The sequence below is a fragment of the Humulus lupulus genome, chromosome 4 (genome assembly GCF_963169125.1).
Source record: "Humulus lupulus chromosome 4, drHumLupu1.1, whole genome shotgun sequence".
Taxonomy (NCBI): domain Eukaryota; kingdom Viridiplantae; phylum Streptophyta; class Magnoliopsida; order Rosales; family Cannabaceae; genus Humulus; species Humulus lupulus.
This window is the reverse complement of record NC_084796.1, coordinates 48582944-48596910: the sequence shown is the minus strand read 5'-3', so window position 1 is coordinate 48596910 and position 13967 is coordinate 48582944.

Genomic DNA, 13967 nt, shown 5'->3' with positions numbered 1-13967 from the left:
CTGATGTTCTGCTTTCACTTGCTGGCATACTAAACACTTAGACACAAATTCCACTATATCCTTCTTCATTCCTGGCCACCAATATATTGCCTTGCTGTTGTGAGTCATCTTGGTTGACCCTGGGTGAACTTAGTACGGGGCACTGTGCACTTCTTCTAAAATTGTCATCTTAATCCTTTGATCATTTGGCACGCATACCCGATCCTTATATCTCAATAACCCTTGACGTGATATTGAGAAATTTGCAGCCTTCCCTTCTCTAACTGCATTCATATGTGCTACTAAAGTTTCATCATGCCCTTGCCCAATCTGTATATCTTCTAAAGGACTTGACTGGATTGACAAGTTATCCAGCTTACCGATGACTAATTCTATTCTGGTACTAATCAGCTCCTACTGTAGCAGCTTTTCTATTCCAACTAGTGCTGCTAGACTTCCATAACTCTTCCTACTTAGCACATCAGCAACTATGTTTGCCTTTCCCGGGTGGTATAGGATTTCACAGTCATAGTCCTTCACTAGTTCTAACCTCCTGCGCTGCCTCATGTTGAGCTCCTTCTGAGTGAAGAAATACTTTAAGCTTTTGTGGTCCGTATAAATCTCACACCGTTCTCCGTAAAGATAATGGCGCCAGATTTTCAACGCAAAAACCACCGGTGCCAACTCCATATCATGAGTTGGATAGCGTTGCTCGTAATCCTTCAGCTGCCTTGAGGCATAGGCTATCACCTTGTCATACTGCATTAGCACGCAACCCAACCCTTGCTTCGACGCATCGTAGTAGACTACAAAATTTTCGCTGAGTGTTGGTACACAGAGTACTGGTGCTGAGCATAGCTTATCTTTAAGCAACTCGAAGCTCTCTTCACACTTATCAGTCCAGTTGAACCTTTGCTGTTTTTGGGTTAGGCTGGTAAACAGAGTGGCTATCTTAGAAAATCCCTCTACGAACCTCCAATAAGCCTGCTAGTCCCAGAAAACTTCTTACCTCTGATGCGTTCTTTGATCTTGGCCAATCCTTCACAACCTCTACTTTAGATGGGTCTACAGCAACTCCTTCCTTGGATACTATGTGCCCGAGGAACGCTACTTAAGAAATCCAAAATTCGCATTTTGTAAACTTGGCATAAAGTAACAAGATCATTCCTAAATGTTCCTCGTGCTCAGCTTCGTCCTTTGAGTACACCAAGATATCATCAACGAATACTATGGCAAATTTGTCCAAAAGACCCTATTCATTAATCCATAAACGCGCCTAGAGTGTTGGTAAGACCAAAAGACATAACTAGAAACTCGTAATGTCCATAACGAGTTCTAAAAGATGTCTTGGGAATATCCTCTTCCCGTACCTTAAGCTGGTGATACCCAGACCGTAGATCAATCTTTGAAAACACGGTTGCACCTCAGAGTTGATCAAATATGTCGTCAATTCGGGGTAGCGAGTACTTATTCTTATTCGTCACCTTATTCAGCTCGCGGTAATCTATGCACATCCACATGCTTCTGTCCTTTTTCTTCACAAATAGCACCAGTGCTCCCCGTGGCGAATGGCTCGGTCTAATGCAACCCAAATCTAGGAGTTCTTGTAGCTGCGTCTTTAACTCCTTGAGTTCGGTAGGTGCCATTCGGTATGTAGCCTTAGAGATAGGCTCAGTGCCCGATACTAATTTGATTGTGAAGTCAATTTCCCGAGTCGGCGGCAACCCTGGTAAGTCGTCAGGAAATACCTCTAGAAATTCTTTTACAATGTGAATGTCTTCAACCTTTAGTGGTGTTTCCTTTTCCACATCTATGACGCTGGCTAAGTATGCTTGACATCCTTTTTCTATCATCCGCTTAGCTTTGAGAGATGATATAAGCGGTGTGCGAAGTCCTGAAACTTATCCCAAAAAGCACAGTCTCTGGCCGTCAGGAGTCTCGAATGTCACTTTCTTGTGTTTGCAGTTGATGGTTGCGCCATGCCTTGCTAGCCAGTCCATGCCTAGTATTACGTCAAAGTCTTTGATCTCCAGTTCTATCAGGTCTCCTTCTAATTCTACGTCCTCAATCTTGATCGGTACGCCTCGTACTATCCGTGATGATAGAACTACTTTGCCCGAAGGCAACTCTGTTACAAACCTAGTTCTAAATCTTTCACAAGGTTTTTCTAGCTTTTCTATCATTCCTAACGAGATATACGAATGAGTGGCTCCCGAATCAAATAATACAAAACATACATTATTGAGGATAAAAACCTGACCTGCGACCACTTTATTGCTAGCATCAACTTCTCCTTGGGTTAAGAAAAATACCCGGGCAGGAACCATCTTGTCTTCCTTTTTCCCTTCTGACTTGAGCTGGGGACATTCTCTCTTCCGATGTCCTTCCTTACCACAGTTGAAGCATCCCTTAGTGTTCGTACGACATTCACCATGATGTTTCTTTTGGCACTTAGCACATTGCGGGCATTCTACATAACCCGACCTATTACTTCCATTGTTCGTTCGTGCCCTTTTATCGCTGTTGGACTGCTTATTGTCAGGATGCCTTCTTTTCTGACCGTTATTGTTGATGGACGGATTGCTGTTGTTGTTGTGGTTGTTCAGCCATTCTGAGGTTGACTTGGCTGTTTAGGCTCAGGCTTACTGGCCTCCTCTTTACTAACATTCGCCTGAAGCCTTTTATACTTCTATAGCCATTTCTAAAGCATCAGCGTAAGTAGTGGTTCCAGGTTTGCTAGCTTAACCCCAACTCAATCTTTGGTCTAAGTCCTCTAACGAACTTGGTCACCCTCAGAAAGTCAGTTGGAATAAACTCTGGTGCAAACTTGGCTAATCTGTCGAACTGCCGAGCATACTTTGCTACCGTCAAGTTGCCTTGCTTCAGACTAGTGAACTCCTCGACCCTTGTGGCGATGACTGCCGAGTTGTAGTACTTTTTGTGTAACAGCTCTGTAACGCCCTACTACCTTAGAGCCGTTACTAAGTGAGTTTAAAACAGAAATTGTGCATTTAATTGACTCAAGTGGTTTCTAAAACCAAAAGTGTGAATAAACCAGAGTTTAAGGCTGTACTCTTTGAAAATGTTTAGTTTCATTAAAAACGTTAATTATAAAACATCTGGGATCCCAAAATAAGGTTTACAAAATATTTACAACTCAAAATAGATTTACACTTGATCAGCTATCAAAAGAATGGTTAAATACAGCCATATACAAAATGCCCCCAACCAAAGCAGTCGGGCAGGCCGAACATGTACGCGCCGCCCCCACGCTCTCCATACTCATGGCCGGTTGACTGACTCCTTGCTTTTACCTGCCACACGGAGCACCCGTGAGCCGAAGCCCAGCAAGAAAACCCAAATAACACATAACATATGCAAAACAAATAGCTGGCAATAATTCACTGACACATAGGAAAACCATCATAATAAACAAGTACGGCCATGCCGCTCCCAAGGCCTTACCAAAGCCTGGAGTTTCGGTTCTCACCGCGAGGATAACTCATGTATCCCTTGGGTCCCACCCTGAATATAAGCATCCCATGTGCTGTGTGTTACTTTCGGCCCACGGCCGCCCCGGCCTATGCCGTACCCGGCCTCTGCCGCTCGTTTCATCATAATAACACATATAGTACATTCAAAATAAACATTCACACACATCATGGTTCATTTAAGGTTAAGCATTTGCACGTAATAAAATCCGGGGCCACGCCCTACAATCACACAGTGGGGCCATGCCCTAAACTCGGGTGTTACGGTTTTCTTACCTGTAATCCGTGCTTTCCGATGCACCACGACCACGAGCACGGTCCTCTAGCACAAGCCTCTCCGAAATCCTAGTCACAACACACATAAAACACTTTTAATACTAACCAAACCCAAAACCACTTCCCGGGACCAATCCCGCACTCTCGGGACCTCTAAAACCTTAAAACAACACCCCGGAGGCATCCCACGAACCCCCGGAGCTAAGACCTAAAATTGCCAAAAAGAGCTACCCTGAAAATTGCCTTGTGCCGCGGCACCACATCCTTGTGCCGCGGCACCCAACAGACAGAAGCTCCCTTGCCGCGGCACACAAAAACCCTGCCGCGGCACGCCTTCGCAGACCCAGAATTCTGGGTTTTTCCTGCAATTTTCCCCGAGCTTTAACCTCTCCAAATCATCCCAAACCAAAACCTAAACCCCAAAACTCAAATCAAAACATCATATGAACAATCTAACACCCCATAAACACTAGAATCAAATCCAAAACATCAATGCACACAAGATCCACTCCTTTGATTTCAAATTCAACAACCCAAACCAAAACCCATGAAAATCTTAACTCAAGCATTAAATTCCTCAACCAACACAGAAAACAAACTTAAATAAGCATAAGATCCTTAACTCAAGAGTAGAATCCACCCTAACGTTCCCTTGATCTCCTTCCAAGCTTCCCACTTTAGCCCCTTCTACACCTCTTCTTCTTTCTTCTTCTTTGCCCTAGCCTTTCTCTCCTCTTCTTTTCCTTCTCTTCTAATTTTATCAAAGCCACAAGTGACCCAAATGCCCAAACCGTACCCCCTAAATCCCAGCTGCATAAAGTCTATTTGCCTTGCCAAAAGACCAAATTACCCCTCCTTACTAATCCTTCTAAGCTAAACCTTCAAGGGTACTTAAGTCTTAACACTTTCATTTCAATTCTACCACTTCCTATCTTAAAACTTGTTACTCACAGCAGTTACAAATGGTTACCAAAATACCAATAACTAATCACTCTTTCTAAACTCAACTTATAAGATTCCCGAAGTACCCCTGGGCTCCTCCCGAGCCGGGTACAACATCCCGTTGTGATTTTTAGACTAACTGGCTCTCTAGGACCGTCTCGATGCGTGCATCCTGATAAAACATCACACTCACATGGCACAATTCACATAGTACAATTATCACAGTTATGCCCTAACATGGCCAAGTTACAATCATGCTCATTTTAAGACAATCAGTTCTACATGCATACTGATTCACATAGTCATGCATCTCAAATAATCAAATAGTCATATAACGTGCAATAAATCATAATGATGCATTAAACTTAATAAAGTCACACACAAAATCCCATCATGCCCTCCAGGCACACTACTCCAGGCCCTTAAGCCTTAACACTGAATTTGGGTCGTTACAACTATCCCCTCCTCATGAGAATTTCGTCCTCGAAATTTACCTGAACAACTCGGGATACCGCTCCCGCATATCTGATTCCAGTTCCCATGTCGCCTCTTCAACCTTGCTGTTTCTCCACAATACTTTAACCAAGGGGATGGTCTTGCTCCTCAAGACCTTGTCCTTCCTATCAAGGATCTGAACAGGCTTTTCTTCGTATGATAAGTCCCGATCCAACTCCAAGTTCTCATAGCTCAACACATGAGTAGTGTCCGAAACATACTTCCGGAGCATGGATACATGAAACACATCATGAACCCCTGATAAAGCTGGAGGCATTGCTAACCTATAAGCCACCTCCCCAATTCGTTCTAGAACCTCAAATGGACCAACAAACCTGGGACTCAGCTTGCCCCGAACGCCAAATCATTTTACTCCTCTCAGGGGTGAAACCCTGAGGAATACATGATCCCCAACCTGGAATTCCACGCTTCTGCGTTTCTGGTCTGAATAACTCTTCTGGCGACTCTGGGAGGCGAGCATACGAGCTCTAATCTTCTCAAGTGCCTCATTGGTCCTCTGAACCATTTCAGGACCTAAATACCTTCTCTCACCTGCCTCCTCCCAGGCACCCACGACTGGGTTGGGCCATGCGGCCCATTATCCCCCTTACCTATTGATTAGACCACACTTCATTGTCAGGTTTTAGGAATTAATCATGAATGTCACAGGAGTGACATGATGGGCAAGAAGGTCACGGGATGACCTCCTTTGCCAACACCCAGGTGCCCTCTCCTTATAAATATGGAGACCCTGGGAGTTGCAAGGGGTTGGCTTCTAATTTGTAAGGAAACACCCTGTAAAGAATATCAGAGAGATATCAATAATATTGACTGGTGGACTAGAAGGATTTTAACCTTTGAACCACCTAAAAAAGTATCCGAGTTATTATCTCCCTTTGAGATCATTCATCTATTACAGTTCATTATTTAACACTAATCCCTCTCCTTATTCTTTTAATTATCTATTGCCGAAGAACCGCGTCAACAGTTTGGTGCTTTCATTGAGAGCTGTTAGATTGGTGCTATCGCAAATACCCAACCATGGTAGTTACTCGCTCAAGATATGGTAACGAGGTGGACCAACGTGATGGGCAGGAGGCCCATCATGCCACTATGACCGATGATCAGAACCCTGAGGTTCAGCAGCAGCCGGGCAAGCAGCCAATAGGCCAAGATGACACTGGAAGTTCGGCTCCCCGGCCGCCCAATCTGAACCCCCTCTTACAACCGACGCTAACATCGCAAAGGGGCACGGTGAGACTCATAAGACCCTCCAGGGGAATCGGTCCAGGCCCAATCGGTCTGTTAGACCCCCGACATCAAATTCTACTCCCACGTCGCACAACCGGGGTACCACATTTGAGGAACTCCCTAGGGCCAAGCAGCAGTTCAGCCGGTCGGTCCGGACCTCAACTCCCAGCTCACTTCCGCCCTCGAGCGTACCCAGGAGGGCTCGAGGGAGCTTGCGAAGAAGATCCGGGGAGGGCTCGCGACGACAGCCCACCCCGGCCAGCCGTCCTGCGCCCCGCTTAGACCGCCGAGCACAGGACGCGGAGGATGGTAGAGCGGAGCGACCGCGACCTAACTTGATCCGCCCTGACGGGACTAGGATCGCATCCCCAGTCAGAGATACTTGTCTCCTCCTCAGCCAGTCCGAGACATTCCGGCTCACGGGAGCAGCAGGAGAAATCATCCTTCCGCCAGACCTTCCCATCGTAGCCGGACGCCCAGAGAAGCCCTGGATCCTCATCCCCAGCGGCGGGCTCCGAGCTTCTCAAATGGAAGCTATTGGACCAAAAGTCGTCAAAGTGATCTCTCCGGCGGAGATCTGCGCCAACGCTTGAGCTCGGTGCAAAGTCCCTAGGCCACCCCGAGGGGCGACCTCCGAGATGGCCTAAACTCTCAGAGAGGAGACCCAGTTGGAAACGGTAGCCGTGCTCGCCAAAGGGCAGACCTGTCCGAAGTACGTGACAGCAGGAACATCCCATACAACCTATCTTAAGATAGGAGGGACAATAACCCGCCAAATGCGTACAATGGATCCGGAGCTGTTGAACAGCCCCAGAACAACCAAGGAAGTCGGGACAAATCCCTTGAGCATTTGGCTCAAATGGAGGAGCTGATGAGGAAGCTCTTATCAAAAAAAGAGAAAGATGAGTATGATTCAGGGGACGAACTTGAGCTCTTCGCCCCCAGCATAGTAGCAACGGCGTATCCACCTGGTTTCTGTATGCCCCACTTATCCAAGTTCAACAGAGACGGGGACTTGTCAGATCATCTGGGTATGTTCAATACCTTGATGATGGCCCACAACATTGGTCCCGAGCTGAGATGTTTAATATTTCCTTCCACCTTGACCTGGCCGGCTAGGCAATGGTTTAAGTAGAGTAAAAAGCAATCAATAAGCTCATGGAAAGCCTTCTCTGCCGACTTTAAAAGGGCATTTCGAGCTTCTCAGGCTGCCCGCGTCAAGGACGATACCCTAGCGAACGTTAGGCAGCAGCCCGACGAGCCTCTGAAGGCTTACCTGAGCAGGTTCGCGAACGTTGCTGCTCGGGCCACAGACGTAGATGACAGTTCCAAGGTCATGGCCTTGAGGACTGGGATCCTCGTCAGAGGCGGACTCTGGGAAGCAATACAAAGAAAGGGAGTCAGCACCGTAAACGAATTCCTAAATAGGGCCCAGGGATGGATCAACCTGGAGGAGGCCCGAGCATCAGTTGTGGGAACCAGCCAGACCCGTGAGCAGCCTACTGGAGTGGGAACGGATGTCGTGGCAGCGACCCAAACTGTTACACAGAATAACTAGTTTGGTGGAGGCAAGAGAAAAGGGAGCAGCGAGGGCAGCATGGCCTAAAGAAGAACAAGTCCGTAGAAAAATTCAAGTCGGTCTACGCGACTTATACCGAGCTCACTCACTCTAGGGAGAACATCTTCCTAGCAAATCCTACTCGCCTCCCCTGGAAGAAGCCGAAACCGTTGAAGCACCAGAAGGGTAAGCGAGACCCCTCTAAGTTTTTTCGGTTCCACAACGACATTGGCCACAACACCGATGATTGTAGGCACCTGAAGGATGAGATCGAGACTCTCATCAGAACCAAACCCCTGGCTCAGTACGCGCAGAATAGAATTCCTTCTGGCCATCCAGCTCCGGAAGCCCCGATCAATCAGCCTGGATCTCAGGTAGATCAGGACGTCCCTCCTCCCGTGATAGGAGGGGAGATCTCCACGATCTCCTGAGGTCCCCATCTGACTGGCATGAACAGGGGTGCCCAAAAGAGGTACGTCAATGAACTTAAGGCTCATAATGGAGTGGAGTTCTTCCCTGAGCAGCATCTACCCAAACAACAACGATTGGATAGGAAACCGATCATATTCACCGAGGAAGATGCCAGCCACATCCAGCTCCCTCACAATGACCCTTTGGTCGTAGCCGTTCAGCTCGCTAACCGGAGGGTTAGGAGAGTACTGGTCGATAATGGGAGCTCGGTAAACCTACTATTCTGGTTTACACTGGAAAAGATGGGTTTGTCTGTCACCGAGATGAAAGCCACCTCCATGATGCTATACGGATTCTCTGGGGAAGGATCGGCAGCGATAGGAACGATCGAGCTAGTGATCACCTTGGGAGAGGGACCTCGGACAGTCTCGAAACTCCTTGAGTTTGTGGTCATCGATTGTCCCGCCGCGTACAATGCCATTTTGGGTAAACCTACACTAATAGCGTTTGAAGCCATTACCTCTATCCGCCACCTCGCGCTGAAATTCCCCTCTTCCTCGGGGATATGCACGGTCCGAGGTGACCAACTTGCTGCCAGGGAATGCTACAACATTTCTATGAAAGGGAAAATTAAAACCCGGACTGTTAGCGATGACCGTCTAGGGCGGAAATGAGGAATCTCAGGAACTTGTGCCAAAGGGGGGAATATCATCCTAAATGATGATATCGACCCCAGAATAGGCTAGGATAAATCCGAGCTCCAAGCCATCGAAGAGCTCGAGGAGGTAAATATCGATCCACAAAATCCCTCGCGGATGGTAAAGCTCGGGAAAAATCTATGTGGCGAAAGGAAGGCGAAGCTGATTAAGTTCCTGTAGGAGAACCTGGACGTGTTCGCATGGTCTCATGAAGACATGGTGGGGATCAGTCCGAGTGTCATCATACACACCCTCCACTTGGATAAAAGCGTGCCTGCGAAATCCCAGAAACAAAGGCGCCTAGGAACAACCCGAGCTGAGACCATAGAAGAAGAAGTAGCCCGGCTCTTAAAGTGTGACTTTATCCGCGAGGCGAAGTTCCCGATCTGGGTCACCAATCCCATGTTGGTCTCGAAGCCCAACGGGAAATGGCGGACCTGCATCAACTTCTCTGATCTGAACAAAGCCTGCCCCAAAGACTGCTTCCCTTTGCCAAGGATAGACCGACTGGTAGAGGCCACGGCGGGGCATGAGCTCATGACTTTTATGGATGCATATTCAGGCTATAATCAGATCGCCATGAATCCAATGGACCAGGAGCACACTAGCTTCATGACCCTGACCAACGTTTATTGTTACAAGCTCATGCCCTTCGAGCTGAAGAACACTGGAGCTACATACCAGAGGTTGGTAAATAGGATGTTTGCCAACCAGATCGGGAAGAACATGGAGGTGTATGTTGACGACATGCTGGTCAAGTCGAAAACTGCCGATAACCATGTTTTCGATCTAGAGAAATGCTTTAAGATATTGAGAGAATACGACATGAGGCTTAACCCACAAAAATTCACGTTCGGGGTCGTGTCAGGGAAATTCCTGGGTTTCATTGTCAATACCAGAGGAATCGAAGCAAACCCCGATAAGATCAGGTCGCTGCTCAAGCTGCCCTCACCTCGGTCGTGAAAGGACGTTCAAGGCCTGACAGGAAGGGTGGCAGCCCTTAATTGGTTTATTTCTAAATCTACCGACAAGTGTCTGCCATTCTACAACCTGCTCCGAGGGAATAAGAAGTTCGAGTGGACCAAGGAGTGTGAACGTGCCTTCCTCGACCTGAAGGCACATTTAGCCGAGCCACCCATATTATCCAAACCAACAGCAGGCGAGCCTCTTTTCCTTTACCTAGCTGTCACGAAAGATGCAGCTAGCGTCGTATTAGTCCGAGAAGAAGACCGGCCTCAGAAGCCAGTCTATTACATCAGCAAGAGGCTTCTCAAAGCTGAATCCTGGTATTCGTTGACGGAGAAGATGGCCTTCTGTCTTATCACGGCCTCCCGGAAACTCAGGCCATATTTTCAGTCCCACTCAATACATGTCATAACCGATCAGCCTTTAAGGCAGGTTTTGCAAAAACCTAAAGCATCTGGACGTCTATTGAAGTGGGCTATTGAGCTCAGCCAGTTCGAGATTTTGTACAAACTGCGAACTGCAATAAAAAGCCAGGTCCTGGCTGATTTCGTGGCAGAGTGTACGGGATTCTGAGAAGATCCTGTAGAAGAGTCAGCCCAGGCCTCCTTACCCCAGGCCTCATGGAAGGTCTTCGTAGATGGCTCGTCTAACAAGAACGGCTCCGGGGCTGGAATCATATTGATATCCCCAGAAGGACATTGATTCCACTCGGCGTTGCGATTCAGATTCAAAGCGTCCAACAACGAGGCCGAATACGAAGCTTTACTGGCCAGGCTAAGGGTGGCCCAGGAGCGGAAGGCCAGCTCCGTCCAATGTTACAGCGATTCCCAGCTCGTGATAAACCAAGTGTTAGGGGAATACCAAGCACGGGGAACCAAGATGGCTACTTACCTGGCCAAGGTAAAAAGCGAGCTATCCGCATTTGAGCGTGGCTCAATTGAGAAGATACCTCAGGAGCAGAATGCCAATGCGGATGCCCTGGCAAAGCTCGCTACCTTTGGAGAGACAGAGACTTTGAGGTTAGTTCTGGTAGAGTTCTTGGAGAAACCAAGCATAAAGGAAGTCGGGGTGGAGGTCGAGATGGTAGAGTTCTTGGAGAAACCAAGCATAAAGGAAAGTTACCTGAAGAGCGAAATGAAGCAAGGAAGGTACTTTACCAGGCTTCAAGGTATGTAGTGGTAGATGGGATATTATACCGGCGTGGACACTCTTTACCTCTCCTACGATGTGTTATGCCAAGCGAAGCAAATACCATTTTGCAGGAAGTGCACGAGGGTTTTTGTGGAGATCACACTAAGGGGCAAAGCCTGGCCCTGAAGATATTAAGGCAAGGATATTACTGGCCCACTCTGTCAAAAGACTCGATTTCCTACGTCAAAAAATGTGACAAGTGCCAGCGATTTGCCACAGTTGCCCAAACTCCCCCGGTCGAGCTGAAGGTGATCTCGTCCCTGTGGCCATTCGCAGTCTGGGGGATTGACTTGGTCGGCGCCCTCCCTACTGGAATGGGAGGAGTTCGCTACGCGGTTGTGGTTATCGCCTACTTCACCAAGTGGGCAGAAGCAGAGCCCTTGGCAACAATCACTTCAAAAAGAGTCCTCGACTTCGTGGTCAAGAGCGTTATCTGCCGATTCGAGCTACCAGAGAAGATCATATCAGATAATGGAATGCTGTTTGATAGCAACCTCTTCACCTAGTTCTGTGAGAGGCACGACATTGTAAAGAGCTTATCCTCCGTGGCCTACCCTCAGGCCAATGGGCAGGTCGAGGCTGTCAATAAGACGCTAAAAACAAGCCTTAACAAGAGACTGGACGAAGCCAAGGGAGTATGGTTGGAACATCTCCCCTAGGTACTGTGGGCATACCAGACCTCACATCGAACGCCGACGGGTCATACTCCTTTCTCCCTGGCTTTCGGGAGTGAGGCAGTCCTTCCTGTCGAAGTAAAGGTAGCCTCGCATAGAGTCCAGGTATTTGACCAAGATCGCAATGACGAATTGCTCTGCACGTCCCTCGACCTAATTGATGAAATACGAGAAGATTCACAGCTACAGCTCGCGCATTATCAGCAAAAGATCACTCATTATTTCAACTCAAAGGTCAGAAAATGTGCCTTTAGCGTTGGCGACCTGGTCCTCAGAAGAGTCTTCCTAGCCAGTAAGGATCCCAAGGACGGATTATTGGGACCGAACTGGGAAGGGCCCTACCAAATGTAACGACCCAAATTCACTAATTAGGCTTAAGGGCCTTGATTAGTGTGCCTTGAGGGCATAATGGGAATTATGTGTGATTTTAATGATTAAGATGCATGACTATGATTTAAATCATGTTATATGACTATGTGTATTATGTTATGTGATAATTATGCTATGTGATTTGTACCACGTGGGTGTGGTGATATCAATGTGATGCACGTGCCGAGACGGTCCTAGGAAGCTAGATAATGGTAACTGGGGATTTGGTAACTTGTGTAACCATTAGTAACTATAGAGAGTAACATGTTTTGTTGGAGAAGTGGTGGAATTGTAATGTAAGTAAAAGGACAAGTGTGTCCTTGAGGTTTAGTTAGAAAGGGATATTAGTGGAGGGGTAAGGTGGTCTTTTGGCAGTGGATAGATGAGCTTTAGCAGAGAGGAAAAGTTAGTCACGTATAGCACATTGGAAAATTGATTTATGCTGAAATTGGAGGAAAATCTAGAAGAAAAGAGAAGAAGAGGGAAGCTGAAGTTGGGAGACCTAAGAAGAGAGTTTTGATGGTTCAAGGCAACTAAGCTGAGCATAAGACAAGATTACTCAGAGGTAAGGATTTGTCTATGGTTTGTTTAAGTTTCAAGTCTGGTTTTTAGAGGATAGGTATGAATTGAAACAAGTTAGTGGCTGGTTTTGCATGAATTCAGAGTTGGAATAATCAAAAGAGAAGGTGATTTGAAGCTAGAGTTGAGGAGAATTCAAGCTAGGTTCTTGACTGAGGTAAGAGTGTATCATGTTTAATTTTCGTAACTGTTATGGTTTAAGAATCTAAAGGTCTGGTTTGCACTTTTCTTAAGTTTTGGTTCAAGGGTTTGAATCTGAAATTTAAGTATGAATTCTGTGAGTGGTTGTGTAATTGAGCTAGATTATAATGTCTATAGGTTGTTGTATGGTCTGTTTGGGGTTTTGAATTGGTTTTGGGGCTTAGGTATGAATTTGGAATGATTTGGAGTGATTTGGGTTCGGGCAAAACCCAAAAATCTGGGTTCGCGAAGGAGCGCCGCGGCCCTGTTCTTGGGCGCCGCGGCGCGAGGCTGTTTCTGGGCAGAGCAAGTTCTCTGACTTGCTGGGCGCCACGGCTCTAACTTGCTGGGCACCGCGACCCTATAGGGCAGCGCTGCGGCGCTAGGCCAATTTCAGAGCATGCGATTTTGCAATTTTGAGCCTTTGCTCCGGGGGTTCGGGGGATGTCTTCGGTGCATTGTTTTAGGGATTTGGGGGATTCCGTGAGTGTGGGATTGGTTCCGGGAAGTAGTTTTAGATTGATTAGTGACAAAGGATGTTTCATTTGTGTTGTGACTAGGTCTTTGGAGAGGCTCGGGGCAGAGGACCGTGCTCGCGGCTTCGTGGCATCGGAAACTAGTGAATTGAAAGGTAAGAAAACTGCACCCGGTTGTATGATTGTGATGGGACTAAATGCTCCCGAGCGTTGTATCGTGTCAATGTTGGTATTATGCCATGGGACATGTAAAAGCAGTCTAAGAGTGTCGTACATGGTTTAAGCGCGCAGAGCGCGGATTGGCCACTGGTAGCCAAGAACAACAGGATAACGGAGGGAGCAGCCTGAGAGCGCTAGCCCTGGTTATCATTTGTGAACTGTACATGTTATGAATTGATATGCTTAGTATGTGGAATAATTGATGGTACTGA